At 30.4% G+C, this 13,205-nt stretch overlaps 1 long non-coding RNA gene across 1 annotated transcript; it reads left to right on the top strand.

The window, feature by feature from the left end:
- On the top strand, positions 5,959 to 10,771 carry LOC105174157. Its single transcript, XR_848812.2, has 3 exons — positions 5,959 to 6,110; positions 6,343 to 6,546; positions 10,497 to 10,771. It is a non-coding gene; the product is annotated as an uncharacterized LOC105174157 (long non-coding RNA).

The raw sequence follows: 13,205 nt of genomic DNA, 5'->3' as shown, positions 1-13,205 counted from the left end.
ATGGAAAAGTCAGAACAAGGAGGGGAACCCCACACACACACACACAAAAAAAAAAGACGCAGAGACAATGAAATGGCCTATTCTCATCACTTCCCGTTAAATGCTAATAGAATGTGATTTTTTTGCAGACTAAAAAAAAACAGGAAGGGGTTTAGCCTATTCTTAAAATAGGAGGGTGTTTTTTGTGTACTTTCTAAAACACATGGTAGTTTTATGCATTTTGTCCCTTGTGTTCCTTCCACAACTTCAGATCACTAAAAGGCCTGGACAACATTGCTCTCCAGAACACTTTGAAAGCATCAGAAATGACCATTGAGAAACTTGAAAAGGGATTGGAGGCTTTGTTTAGGACTCTAGTCAAGAAAGATATAAATTTTCTTCTAAATTTAAAAGTTATTCACTAAAAAACAAACTTGCAAGAATAGTTTCGAACATTAATTCTAAATATATATAATTTAAAATATTAAACACAAATTTTATTTTTAAATACATTTTACACCCCTGAACCATACATATTGTCTCATTTATACACATAAAGTATGAAAGATAACAAATACACCCCTAATAGAATAACTTGGCATTGATGGGACAAAATGTCGTTCCTACTTACTCCTATACATTTTATTTTAATTTATAAAATATGCTTTATTAATATATCTCCTCCAAACTATTTTTAGCGATTTAAAATTTTAGGCACACACACATACACACCCCACACGCACACCCACACACACACCCCACACGCACATGCACACACACACACACACACCCCACATGCACACACACACACACACACACACAAAAGAGGCATAGATAAGGACATGGAAAAGTCAGAACAAGGAGGGGAACCCCACACACACACACACAAAAAAAAAAAAGACGCACAGATAATGAAATGGCCTATTCTCATCACTTCCCATTAAATGCTCACAGAATGTAGTTTTTTTGCTGACTAAAAAAAAACAGGAGGGGTTTTTAGCTTATTTTGAAAATATGAGGGTGTGTTTTTTGCGTACTTTCTAAAACACATGGTAGTTTTATGCATTTTGTCCCTTGTGTTCCTTCAACAACTTCAGGTCACTAAAGGGCCTGGACAACATTGTTCTCCAGAACACTTTGAAATCATCAAAATTAACATTGAGAAACTTGAAAAGTGATTGGAGGCTTTATTTAGGACTCTAGTCAAAAGAGATATAAATTTTCTTCTGAATTTAAAAGTTATTCACTGAAAAACAAACTTGCAAGAATAGTTTCGAATACATTAATACTAAATATATATAATTTAAAATATTAAAAATAAATTTTATGCTTAAATACATTTTAGACCCCTGAACTACACATATTGTCTCATTTATACCCATAAAGTATGAAAGATAACAAAGACACCATTAATAAAATAACTTGGCGTTGATGGGACAAAATGTCGTTCCTACTTAATCCTATATATTTTATTTTAATTTATAAAATATGCTTTATTAATATATCTCCTCCAAACTATTTTTAGTGATTTAAAATTTTAGGCACACACACACACTCGAACAAACACACAACCCACATGCACACACACACACACACCCCACACGCACACACACACACACCCCACACGCACACACACACACACACCAGATGCACACACTCACACACACACACGACACACACACACAAAAGACCCATAGATAAGGAAATGGAAAATTCAGAACAAGGAGGGGAATCCCACACACACACAAACACACAAAAAGACGCAGAGACAATGAAATGGCCTATTCTCATCACTTTCCGTTAAATGTCAACAGAATGTGATTTTTTTGCTGACTAAAAAAAACAGGAGGGGGTTTTCGCCTATTTTTAAAATAGGAGGGTGTTTTTTGCGTACTTTCCAAAACACATGGTAGTTTAATGCATTTTGTCCCTTGTGTTCCTTCAACAACTTCAGGTCACTAAAGGGCCTGGACAATATTGTTCTTCAGAACACTTTGAAAGCATCAGAAATGACCATTGAGAAACTTGAAAAGGGATTGGAGGCTTTGTTTAGGACTCTAGTCGAGAAAGATATAAATTTTCTTCTAAATTTAAAAGTTATTCACTAAAAGACAAACTTGAAAGAATAGTTTCAAATACATTAATTCTAAATATATATAAATTTCAAATTAAAAACAAATTTTATGGTTAAATACATTTTAGACCCCTGAACTATACATATTGTCTCATTTATACCCATAAAGTATGAAAGATAACAAAGACACCCCTAATAAAATAACTCGGCATTGATGGGATAAAATGTCGTTCCTACTTAGTCCTATACATTTTATTTTAATTTATAAAATATGCTTTATTAATATATCTCCTCCAAACTATTTTTAGTGATTTAAAATTTTAGGCGCACAGACACACACCCCACACACCCACATGCACACACACACACACACACACACACACACACACACACCAACACAACCCCCCCCCACACACACACGCACATGCACACACACACACACACACCCCACATGCACACACACACACACGACACACACACACAAAAGACGCATAGATAAGGAAATGGAAAAGTCAGAACAAGGAGGGGAACCCCACACACATACACACAAAAAAAAAAAGTCGCACAGACAATGAAATGGCCTATTCTCATCACTTCCCGTTAAATGCTAACAAAATGCAGTTTTTTTGCTGACTAAAAAAAAATAAGAGGGAGATTTTAGCCTATTCTGAAAATAGGAGGGTGTTTTTTGCGTACTTTCTAAAACACATGGTAGTTTTATGCATTTTGTCCCTTGTGTTCCTTCAACAACTTCAGGTCACTAAAGGGCCTGGACAACATTGCTCTCCAGAACACTTTGAAAGCATCAGAGAAACTTGAAAAGGGATTGGAGGCTTTATTTAGGACTCTAGTCAAGAGAGATATAAATTTTCTTCTAAATTTAAAAGTTATTAACTAAAAAACAAACTTGCAAGAATAGTTTCGAATACATTAATTCTAAATATATATAATTTAAAATATTAAAAATAAATTTTATGGTTAAATACATTTTAGACCCCTGAACTATACATATTGTCTCATTTATACCCATAAAGTATAAAAGATAACAAAGACACCCCTAATAAAATGACTTGGCATTGATGGGACAAAATGTCGTTCCTACTTACTCCTATACATTTTATTTTAATTTATAACATATGCTTTATTAATATATCTCCTCCAAACTATTCTAGTGATTTAAAATTTTAGGCACCCCCCCCACACACCCACATGCACACACATACACCCACACACCCACATGCACACACACACACCCGCACACACACACACACACACCCCACACGCACATGCACACACACACACACACGACACACACACACACAAAAGACGCATAGATAAGGAAATGGAAAAGTTAGAACAAGGAGGGGAACCCCACACACACACACAGAAAAAAAAAGACGCACAGACAATGAAATGGCCTATTCTCATCACTTCTCGTTAAATGCTAACATAATGTGGTTTTTTTGCTGACTAAAAAAAAATAGGAGGGGGGTTTTAGCCTATTCTGAAAATAGGAGGGTGTTTTTTGCGTAATTTCTAAAACACATGGGAGTTTTATGCATTTTGTCTCTTGTGTTCCTTCAACAACTTCAGGTCACTAAAGGGCCTGGACAACATTGCTCTCCAGAACACTTTGAAAGCATCAGAAATGACCATTGAGAAATTTGAAAAGGGATTGGTGGCTTTATTTAGTACTCTAGTCAAGAGAGATATAAATTTTCTTCTAAATTTAAAAGTTATTCACTAAAAAACATACTTGCAAGAATAGTTTCGAATACATTAATTCTAAATATATATAATTTAAAATATTAAAAATAAATTTTATGGTTAAATACATTTTAGACCCGTGAACTATACATATTGTCTCATTTATACCCATAAAGTATGAAAGATAACTAAGACACCCCTAATAAAATAACTTGGCATTGATGGGACAAAATGTCGTTCCTACTTACTCCTATACATTTTATTTTAATTTATAAAATATGCTTTATTAATATATCTCCTCCAAACTATTTTTAGTGATTTAAAACTTTAGTCACATTTTATTTTAAATATACTCTTTATAATTTTTTATAAAGTATAGAACACAGAAAATACTTGCAAGCTCAATATATGAAAAAATATTTTATAATCAAATTATTTACGTTTAAAAGTACATATACATATTTGTCAATACATAATGTATATAATACTATAAAAAAAGTATGTAATGTAATTTATAAATTTTTATTCAATTATATGTCCACATAATAAAAGTATATCATATAATTCTGAATATGTTTTCCTGCTCCTCTCTTTATGAAGCAGATCATTAGAAGAATCATCATCTAAATGATGGTGACTCCTCCTCCTCCTCTTTTCCTTACCCTTCTTCTTTTCTTCGCCTGCGCTTCAATTCTTGCAATTCATATATGAAATTTACCTAATTCAGAAAAATGCCTTCAATTCCTTAAAAAGGAAAACAAAAAAGAAATATAAAAGTACATTCAAGGTAATTTAACTACCCATACTGCTAAAAAGCAACATGAGATCAGAAAGTAAACCAAAATCTAAAATGCTATGAATACATGATATGGTTAACAGAAACCAATTAGCACCAGGTTAGCTTTGTATTTACTAAGGCATTTCAAAAAAAGCCCAAACGACAAGTAACATAAATCACACAAGACGCATCAACCCTTAATAAAGTTAGCATAAAAATTTGTAATAGATCTTGATTACTTCATGAAACTTACCTTTGTTTCAAAAAGTTAAAGCTAGTGTCTCTACTTCCAATAAAGGAATCATTCACTTTCTAAAGAAGATCCACAGAACAGCTGTGTCATTTATCAAGCAACACCATAGATTCAACAACTTATAGGTCTAATATTCTGGTTTCTGTAATACCTAAACCACATTACTAGAAAATTGTTACCACTCAAATATGTATGAAACTGCCCATAAGTACCAGAGGCTAAAAAATAATAGAAACATGGGCAATACATAATGCATATAATACTATAAAAAAAGTATGTAATGTAATTTATAAATTTTTATTCAATTATATGTCCACATAATAAAAGTATATCATGTAATTCTAAAAAATATATAAAATATTATATTAATGATATTATAAATTTGAGTATTTTTATAGTATATAATGTAATATTTTAAATTTGTATTGATAATTAATTTTTTAAAATATTAAATATATAACAACACAAGCAAATATTATGTAAATTTTTTACAAATTATGTAAAAATATATAAGAATTGTAAACTTATGGACTTTATACTGATTCTATACTCAATATAAAAATCATAAATTTTGAGTAGTGTTTATTCTAAACTATTTTTTTTTATAATAATTCTGATTATATTTACGTAAAGTAATGGAGAAATAAAAAATGTGATAAATATCAACTAATAATATTAGTGATAATAATATTTCATAAGTTCAAAGTAGTGGAGAATAACACAATTATGAATTCTATATATGGGGATTTTTTTTGTTCGGTTACCGAAATAAATTTGTTTTATTTTTATATATGTGGGTGACTTATATTAACATCTGTTGAAATTAAGTTAAAATATATTAATACCTTCTGTTATTTATAAAATTATTGATACATAGTGTTAATATATTATACTTTAGAGGAATTTATATAAATATTTACCACTGAATAGAAAGTGTACTTATAATTTCAATTATAACCTAAAAAATATAATTATAATTTTACAAATGCCAAATAATAAACAGAGGCCCAAATTTGGAAAACTCATTTTATCCATTAAGGCCCAATATTTATTTGTTATTGAACCTTAGTTTAAAAGAGATCAATCGGCCCGACCCAATTGAAAGTAAAATAGGATTTTAAAAGTCCACATTTTGTTACCGTTGTATAATACAAACACACACTAACACACTATAAATATGAAAAATTCGATGAAAATGCAATAGAAAAATTACAAGGAGAAACAAAATTTATTCGTTCATTTCTGACGTTATCATCATCGTCTGCTAAATTCCTCCGCCTCCAGCCCCCGCCTCCAGCCTCGGTTTCTTCTTTGTTTAGGTAAGGATCTCTTGAAAATCATAAACTCAGTGTTTTCTTTCATTTGTTTTTTTTTTTTGTAAAGTTTCTTGATTTAGGGTTCTTGATTTTTTTAAAGCAATTATGAAATTAAATGTATCTTGGTTAAAGGAATTTCTCAGCCCGACGGAAGATTTGATATTAGTTCTTCTTTATGATCATCGAATTCTTGAATTAACGGTCTTATTCTTTTTTTTTTCCTATCCTTTTTGAGGTTCTGGGTTAATTATTTCAAGGTTCTTGAAATTCAACTACTAGATGGGTTCTCTTGTATGCTGTCGATTACTACTACGGAGGATAAGGATGCGGGATTAAATGCAAGAATGGCAGTGGAGACATTGATGTTGGTTTGAAACTTGTGAGGGGAATAGCCAAGACGACTCCTATCATTGGAGATTCTCAGGGCTCTTTCCTTCGGGTATGGTTGTTTTTTTCATTTGATTATATTATGTGGTGATGTTGTTGTGATTTTGGTTGTTGTGAAGTACTTGGTATGAATTTTGCTTGTTTACCTATTATCAGTTATGGCATGAAGATAGAAAAGGAGGAGAAAATTCACACTCGGCTTTTCTGCTCTCACATCACTGATTCTTTGTGTTTCTTCTCAACAGATATTATTATATTTTTTCTGAACTAATAAACTGGTCATGTTTATCTGTTATTGGTATTCACATCTTCGAGGTTCCGTTCTTAAAACAGACGTAACTCTGCTTATTCCACTTGCATCCCGTGTGTCTTCCAAATTCATTGTATATTTCTAGTTATTCTTCTATCATTTTGCTTTGACGATAAATATACCTGGTCTTTATATTGTTTTCTTTTTGGGTCTTTCCCATCTTATAATGCAATTTAATCAATTTTGAATGCTTTCACAATAGATTCCTACTGGCTTTTAGACTGAAATCCATGAGATTATTGGCATTCCTTTGGTGAATATGTTGGTCTTTTGCATGTTCCTTGAGTAATTCTTGTGTTAATTGCAAATTTTTTTTATCAGATTGTGATGCGTTTAATGACATAGTCACTTTGTTTCTCCAAATCTGCCATGAGGGCCTTATAGGCTTTGGTTTGGATTGTCATTTTGGTGTGTTAGCAATAATATTAAATGTATGCATGTTTTGTTTCCGAAAAATTCTTTGCTGGAAGTTATATAATATAAATGCATGCAAAATTGTACTGGAATTATTTTCTTTTTTTTTTGGAAAAGGTTATCGGCATTAATGTAAAAGAATCATATGTACATTACAAGCTTTTTAGAAAAGGTTTTTTGGAAATGATTTTATCTATTTGTGTAAAAGGTTAGTGATACCTTTTCGAGTTTTCTTGAAATTGCTGCCAATGATCCTTGGTTCACGTAGGACTTTGGTGCTGAAACGTTTTGGCTCCACTTGTTAAGGTATGGAGCTATACGAGCAAGATATTGATGTTGTTAATTACACAATTTTAGGGTAAGACAATTGGTTGAAAGTAATGCGAAGCCATGTATATCTTCACTTTGATCTGTGACTGTACATCTACTTTAGGAGCAGTAGCATTATGTTTTCCATCAATTTACCTATCTCCTCTATTAATGTGCATAAGTGATTCAGTGAAATCTAAGCGCCATCCATCCACTCTCTCATACTCTTATTTGAGCTTGATTTTAAGTATATTAATATTCTCTTGGGACTGTGAGGAAACTTCCTAAACCATTTAATGAACCAACATGATATTTTCTCTTAAGTACCATCTAGCAAGGTGTCTTGGTTTATGCAGTATCTGATTTTATGCCTTTAAAATAGAGCATGCCACAATGATGTATCTGTGTTTTTATCTTTTGTGCCTTCATAATTCTGTCTTATTGCAAAGAATATATGTCAGATTATTTATAGTCTCTTAGAGAAGTGTTGTTATTGGTAATTTAGCAGGATTTGTTGAAAGCACTATACTATACGTTTGATGCATAGCAACGCGGTCAACTAATCGGACCCTTACCTATATTTATTTCAATTGGTCATCGTATATCGAATATCTATTGCTAGTGCCATTAAAATAAACTGGACCATAATTGATTGTGGAGGCGCCATGTGATTTCTTTAGCCTCGACACATGTAGCATACAACTATAAAACACCATATACTTGATATTTCATTTTTCAGTTATACGTGTAACATGCATTCATTTGATTCTACAAGTGAAGCACGTCAGTTGGTATATGTAATTTGGTTTGCCAATTTCGTGCAAAGTAGATAACCTCGTCTCGATAAGGATTGTGTGTGAATCAAAAGGTTAAGTAGGATTTAAATGCTCAACATATGTTGGCTGCTAAAGTGTGCTTTTTGACGACATTTTAGAACCTAATGGTAGCCTACTTATCTTCACAAGTTTCTAACTCAAAAGTAACCGGTGCCCCTATTAGTTCTTTTTTGTCAAATTTTCTTCCATATTTTGAAATCAAGAAGGTTGAACCATTGATTTTACACTTTGTATAATTCGAACCCAATATTTTACTGCTTTGATTTCTTTGAAAAGCCACACAATCACCATTCTCATTTGGAAAGAAAAGAATTATGGATTTTTGTGGCTGTTCCAAATGTGAAGGATGCAAGGATAGGGTTGAGACCTAAATTGGAGAATAAACCCTCCTCTCTTTTTGTAAATTTATTCTTGATTCATTTATTGTGTTGGGTTTTCTTTTCATGCGCTTGCCTTTAATTTTTTGTTTTTGATACATTGACATTCTTGTATGGATTTGCAAAATCCATATTGGTTCATGTTATTAGCCTCTTATTTTTGCAGGTGTATCATAGAAAAATTCGTTGAAAAATCTATATCATACAATCATGAATTATTTTATTTGTGAACTTTGAGGATTTAATTCTATGCTAAAATGCCAAACGGTTGTCTAGATGCCAATTTAAAATTCCTTTTCAAGAGGACTTGGTAAATCTTTCATGAGTATTGAAATTTCATGAGTTGATAAATGGTTTTTGAGGAACACATAGTTTTTGTATCTTAAATAGTGTTTGAAGAACTTTCTATTTTTTATTTTTAAATAATATTATTGGAAATTGGTTTTTTTTCCACTTAAAGATTTGTTTTCCTTGTCAAGTGTTCTTTTGTTTTCAATTCATGTTCTCAAAATCGATTTTTATCTTTTACTTAAAAATTTATTTTTCTTGTCAAGTGTTTTACAATAAACTCATATTTTTAGAATCAGTTTGAAGGTTGAAGTGCACTTACAAATATTGAAGACTAAATAACAAAATATTTTGATTAGCAATACATGAATTCATTTTATTGTTTTTGGGTGAAAGCATGAAAAGTCATATGTTTGGACTTCAAGTGAAATAATTTGTTGAATTTTATTTTCATAAAAGTAACAGACTTTGAAACAATTTTTGAAACATTTTGAGAAGCATTCAGTTTATTAAAATAATTTTTGAAACATTTTGAGAAGCATTCAGTTTATTATTTCTGGTCAAATAGCACTGATCGCCATATTTGTCTAGATTTCCAAAAAAGTACATTATTAACTTTTCTTTTGATAAATGATTACTCTATTGAAACTTGTCAAGATGTGTTGAAAATTCTGTAAAGAAATTTTTACCAGTAATTTTAAAACGAATAATGTGATTGGCATCTAGAACCGTTGTGCAATTTAGTATATAATATTTTATTTTTTAAGTTCACGAATGAACTAATTTGTGATTGTATGCTATAGAATTTCCACCAATTCTTAGATACACCTGCAAAGTTAAGATGTCGATGACATGAACGAATATGGTGTTTTTGTAAAATTCGTACAAGAATCTTAAATGTATAACAAACAAAAAGTTTTTAGAAAGCAACATGAGAACAAAACCTAACATAATGAACAAACCGGGAATAAACCAACAAAAATAATGGAGGGTTATTCTCATTTAGGCCTCAACTCCAAACTGCCTTGCGCCCGTCATATTTAAAGCGGTCCCAAAATTCGTGATGCTATCGCCTCCAAATTAGAATGTTGAGAACGTGAGGGTTTCATAGAAATCAGACACTTTTGGGTTTGAATTATACAAAGGAAATTGCAATGGTTTCAACTTTACATTATTTCTAAATATGGAAAAAATTGATAAAGAAGAAATTGATAAGGACAAATGTTGCTTTTTTGGCTAGAAAAATGGCAGAGAGGAATAGATAGATATATAGGTTATCATGTGGTTTTATATGATGTCGAAGTTGCACTCTTTTTCAAGTAGCCAATGTGAAACAGTTGAGTGTTTGAATTTCTATTTCGACCTTTAAATTCTCGCATAGTTCTTAGAGAGAAGATGTTATTTATGTAACTTGTTATTGCATGTTTTTTCCTTTAATTGTTGATTCTGCACTTGTTTGTTCTTTTAGTTAACAACTTAATGTCGATGGAGATGATCTTGCACTAGTTTTCATGTCTACTCGTTGATTTGGAGTGTGAACCTTCTGCACCAGTTTTCATGTCCATCGGGTTCAAGTAGTTCGAGGTGTGAGCTCGAAGAAATCAGCGACCATCTTTATTGTAAATAAGAATCAAGTGTGTTTGGTACTTCGGCCTTTTTGTACTATGTGAAAAATTATTGCCTACTCCAACGGGTCTGGCTTGTTTCTTAACCAAAGAAATGAAAATTTTGATTCAAAACCAATTTCTAGCTTTATATTTATTGCTTGATTAACTTCGAGAGCATATCAAAATCAGCTCAACTCAATATTATATACAAGTTGGTACACCATTGAAACTCAAATGGACTATTTTGTTCAGAATTTTTTTATATACTTCTACCACTACTCTACTTACAATTGGAACTTTTGAACTATATTCACCATATGGAGAAAACACTTCCAACCAAAAACAAATAAAAGAAAAGAAAATTTTTTATTATAGTTAGTCATAAAATATATTAAATTTGTGACATTATTTATGTTTCTGTCATCAAAATAATAGTATTATACAATTATATGTTCAAAACAAATTGATAATAATTATTTTAATTGATAAAAATTTATAAGTTATATTTTATTAGAGTTCTCAAAATGATACGCATCCATTATATTATGAAAAATTTTATAATTTAAAAATAATTATCTTATATTAATATTCAAATAAAATTAGTTAGTCGGAAGCCACTTGATTTAAATTTTTCAACAATACTTTTAATTTATTAAAATTGAGTATATTTATTCTATATTATATTTTTATTTTTTTATGTTTGGATTAGTATTTATCTGTTACTCATATGCTATTCAGTTTAAATTTTACCGTGCCCTCTAGTATATTATGATGAAAATCAAAAGTACGTGAATTAAGTACAATCTCAAAATAAATTTCTACTTTTCATATTAAATATAATCAAGAAAAAATCATATTTTTGGTACATATGTTAGAGACTTTTTCAATATAGTTTTATTTGTTAATGATCTTATGGGAAAATTGCATTTCATAAATCAAAAAGTTTCTCAATGTTAGTTTTCATGTGCATTTTTCATCCAATAATGAACTAAAAATGGATAGAAAATGTACGAAAATTGCTAAGATGACATTGAGATAGTTTTTAATTTATGAGATGCAATGTGAAAATATCGCGATAAATGGAACTAAATCGAAAATGCCCTAATAATAAATGAAAAATACTAATGACTCCTTTAATAATTGGTTGAAAAATGCATATGAGGTCTAAAATAGAAAAAACTTTTAATTTACGGAATGCAATATAAGAAAATCGTAATAAATGGGATTAAATTACAAAAAGACCCTAACATATCGGACCAAAAATATAATTTTTTATAAAATTAACTAATTAGAAGCCACCCATTTTAAATTTTTCAAAAGTATTTCTAGTTTAATAAGATTGATCATTTTTCTTTAATATTTCGTGATATTTATTCTTTCATATATATATATATATATATAATTTTTTAAGTTTAAGTTAGTATTTTATGTATTATTCTACTGCTATTGATTTCAAATTTTACTGTGCTTATATTACTATAGATATAAATAATATAGATATAGATTGGTAAAAATATCACTAATCCATCATATGATAGTGCAAGAGTGTGGTCAATATATTATCATTTTATTCTTAGCCTGTCAAAATTCCACCGATTTTTATCTTTTTTAAGGATAGATAAATTTATGTAAACATAAATCACCATTTTCCATGATCTTAATGTGTATAATAGCAATTAATTTCCATAAGAGGACTCTATATTTTGAGCAGAGAACACAAAAAACAACGTTGAATCATACTCGTGTGCGCCTTTGCACAAACCTCCAACTTGGAAAATTAATGCTTATGTGACCTCAACAAAGAAGATTAATAAAATGGTCAACAAATGTATCAAGAATTTGAAGTCTACAGCAGTCCTGGACAAGAATTGTGATCTTAGGGCTAGTGGAACAATGTTGAAAGAAACATAGGTCATTGCTTTTTCAGTTTTAAAGTCTATATTGATACTCATGGCTGGGAAAAGGAAAGATCAAAGCAAAGAAGTTGGTCACTGTTTTCCAAGTTCACTCAAACCAGCTGTGTACATTCTGAGGTCCAACAAAAAGTTGGTGCAGAGAACTTGTGTTCAGACAAAATGCATAAAAACCCCCTATGTTTTAAAAAATCTGCAAAATAAACCCTCTTGTTATGAGAATAGGCCAAAAGCCCCATTGTGTTTTATAAAACTCAACTCAATCACCCCCTCTTCGTTAAATCCAACTAACGGTGTTAATTTTTTAAAAAATGACCGTTAAACCCTTACTTATTATATATTATTTCTTGTATTAATGACCGTTGGATCTTCTTTGATCAAATACTGATTGTTAGATCTAATCAATTAATCTCAACCGTTAGATTTTAAAAAAATAAAATGTCTAGATTCAATAAATTATTTAACTTATATTATATATAAATAATTTAAAATTATAAAAATATATTATTATTATTATTATTATATATTTTTAAAGAAAAAACTAACTACCCACCCTACCCCATAGCCCCACCCCCGGCTTCCCCCATCATTCTCGTCGTCGGCGGCTAATATTTATTAAAATCATCGTATCTCCATAAATTCTTTACCAAATTGAGT

The sequence above is a fragment of the Sesamum indicum genome, linkage group LG11 (genome assembly GCF_000512975.1).
Source record: "Sesamum indicum cultivar Zhongzhi No. 13 linkage group LG11, S_indicum_v1.0, whole genome shotgun sequence".
Lineage (NCBI taxonomy): Eukaryota > Viridiplantae > Streptophyta > Magnoliopsida > Lamiales > Pedaliaceae > Sesamum > Sesamum indicum.
This window is presented reverse-complemented; position numbering and strand designations above follow the sequence as displayed.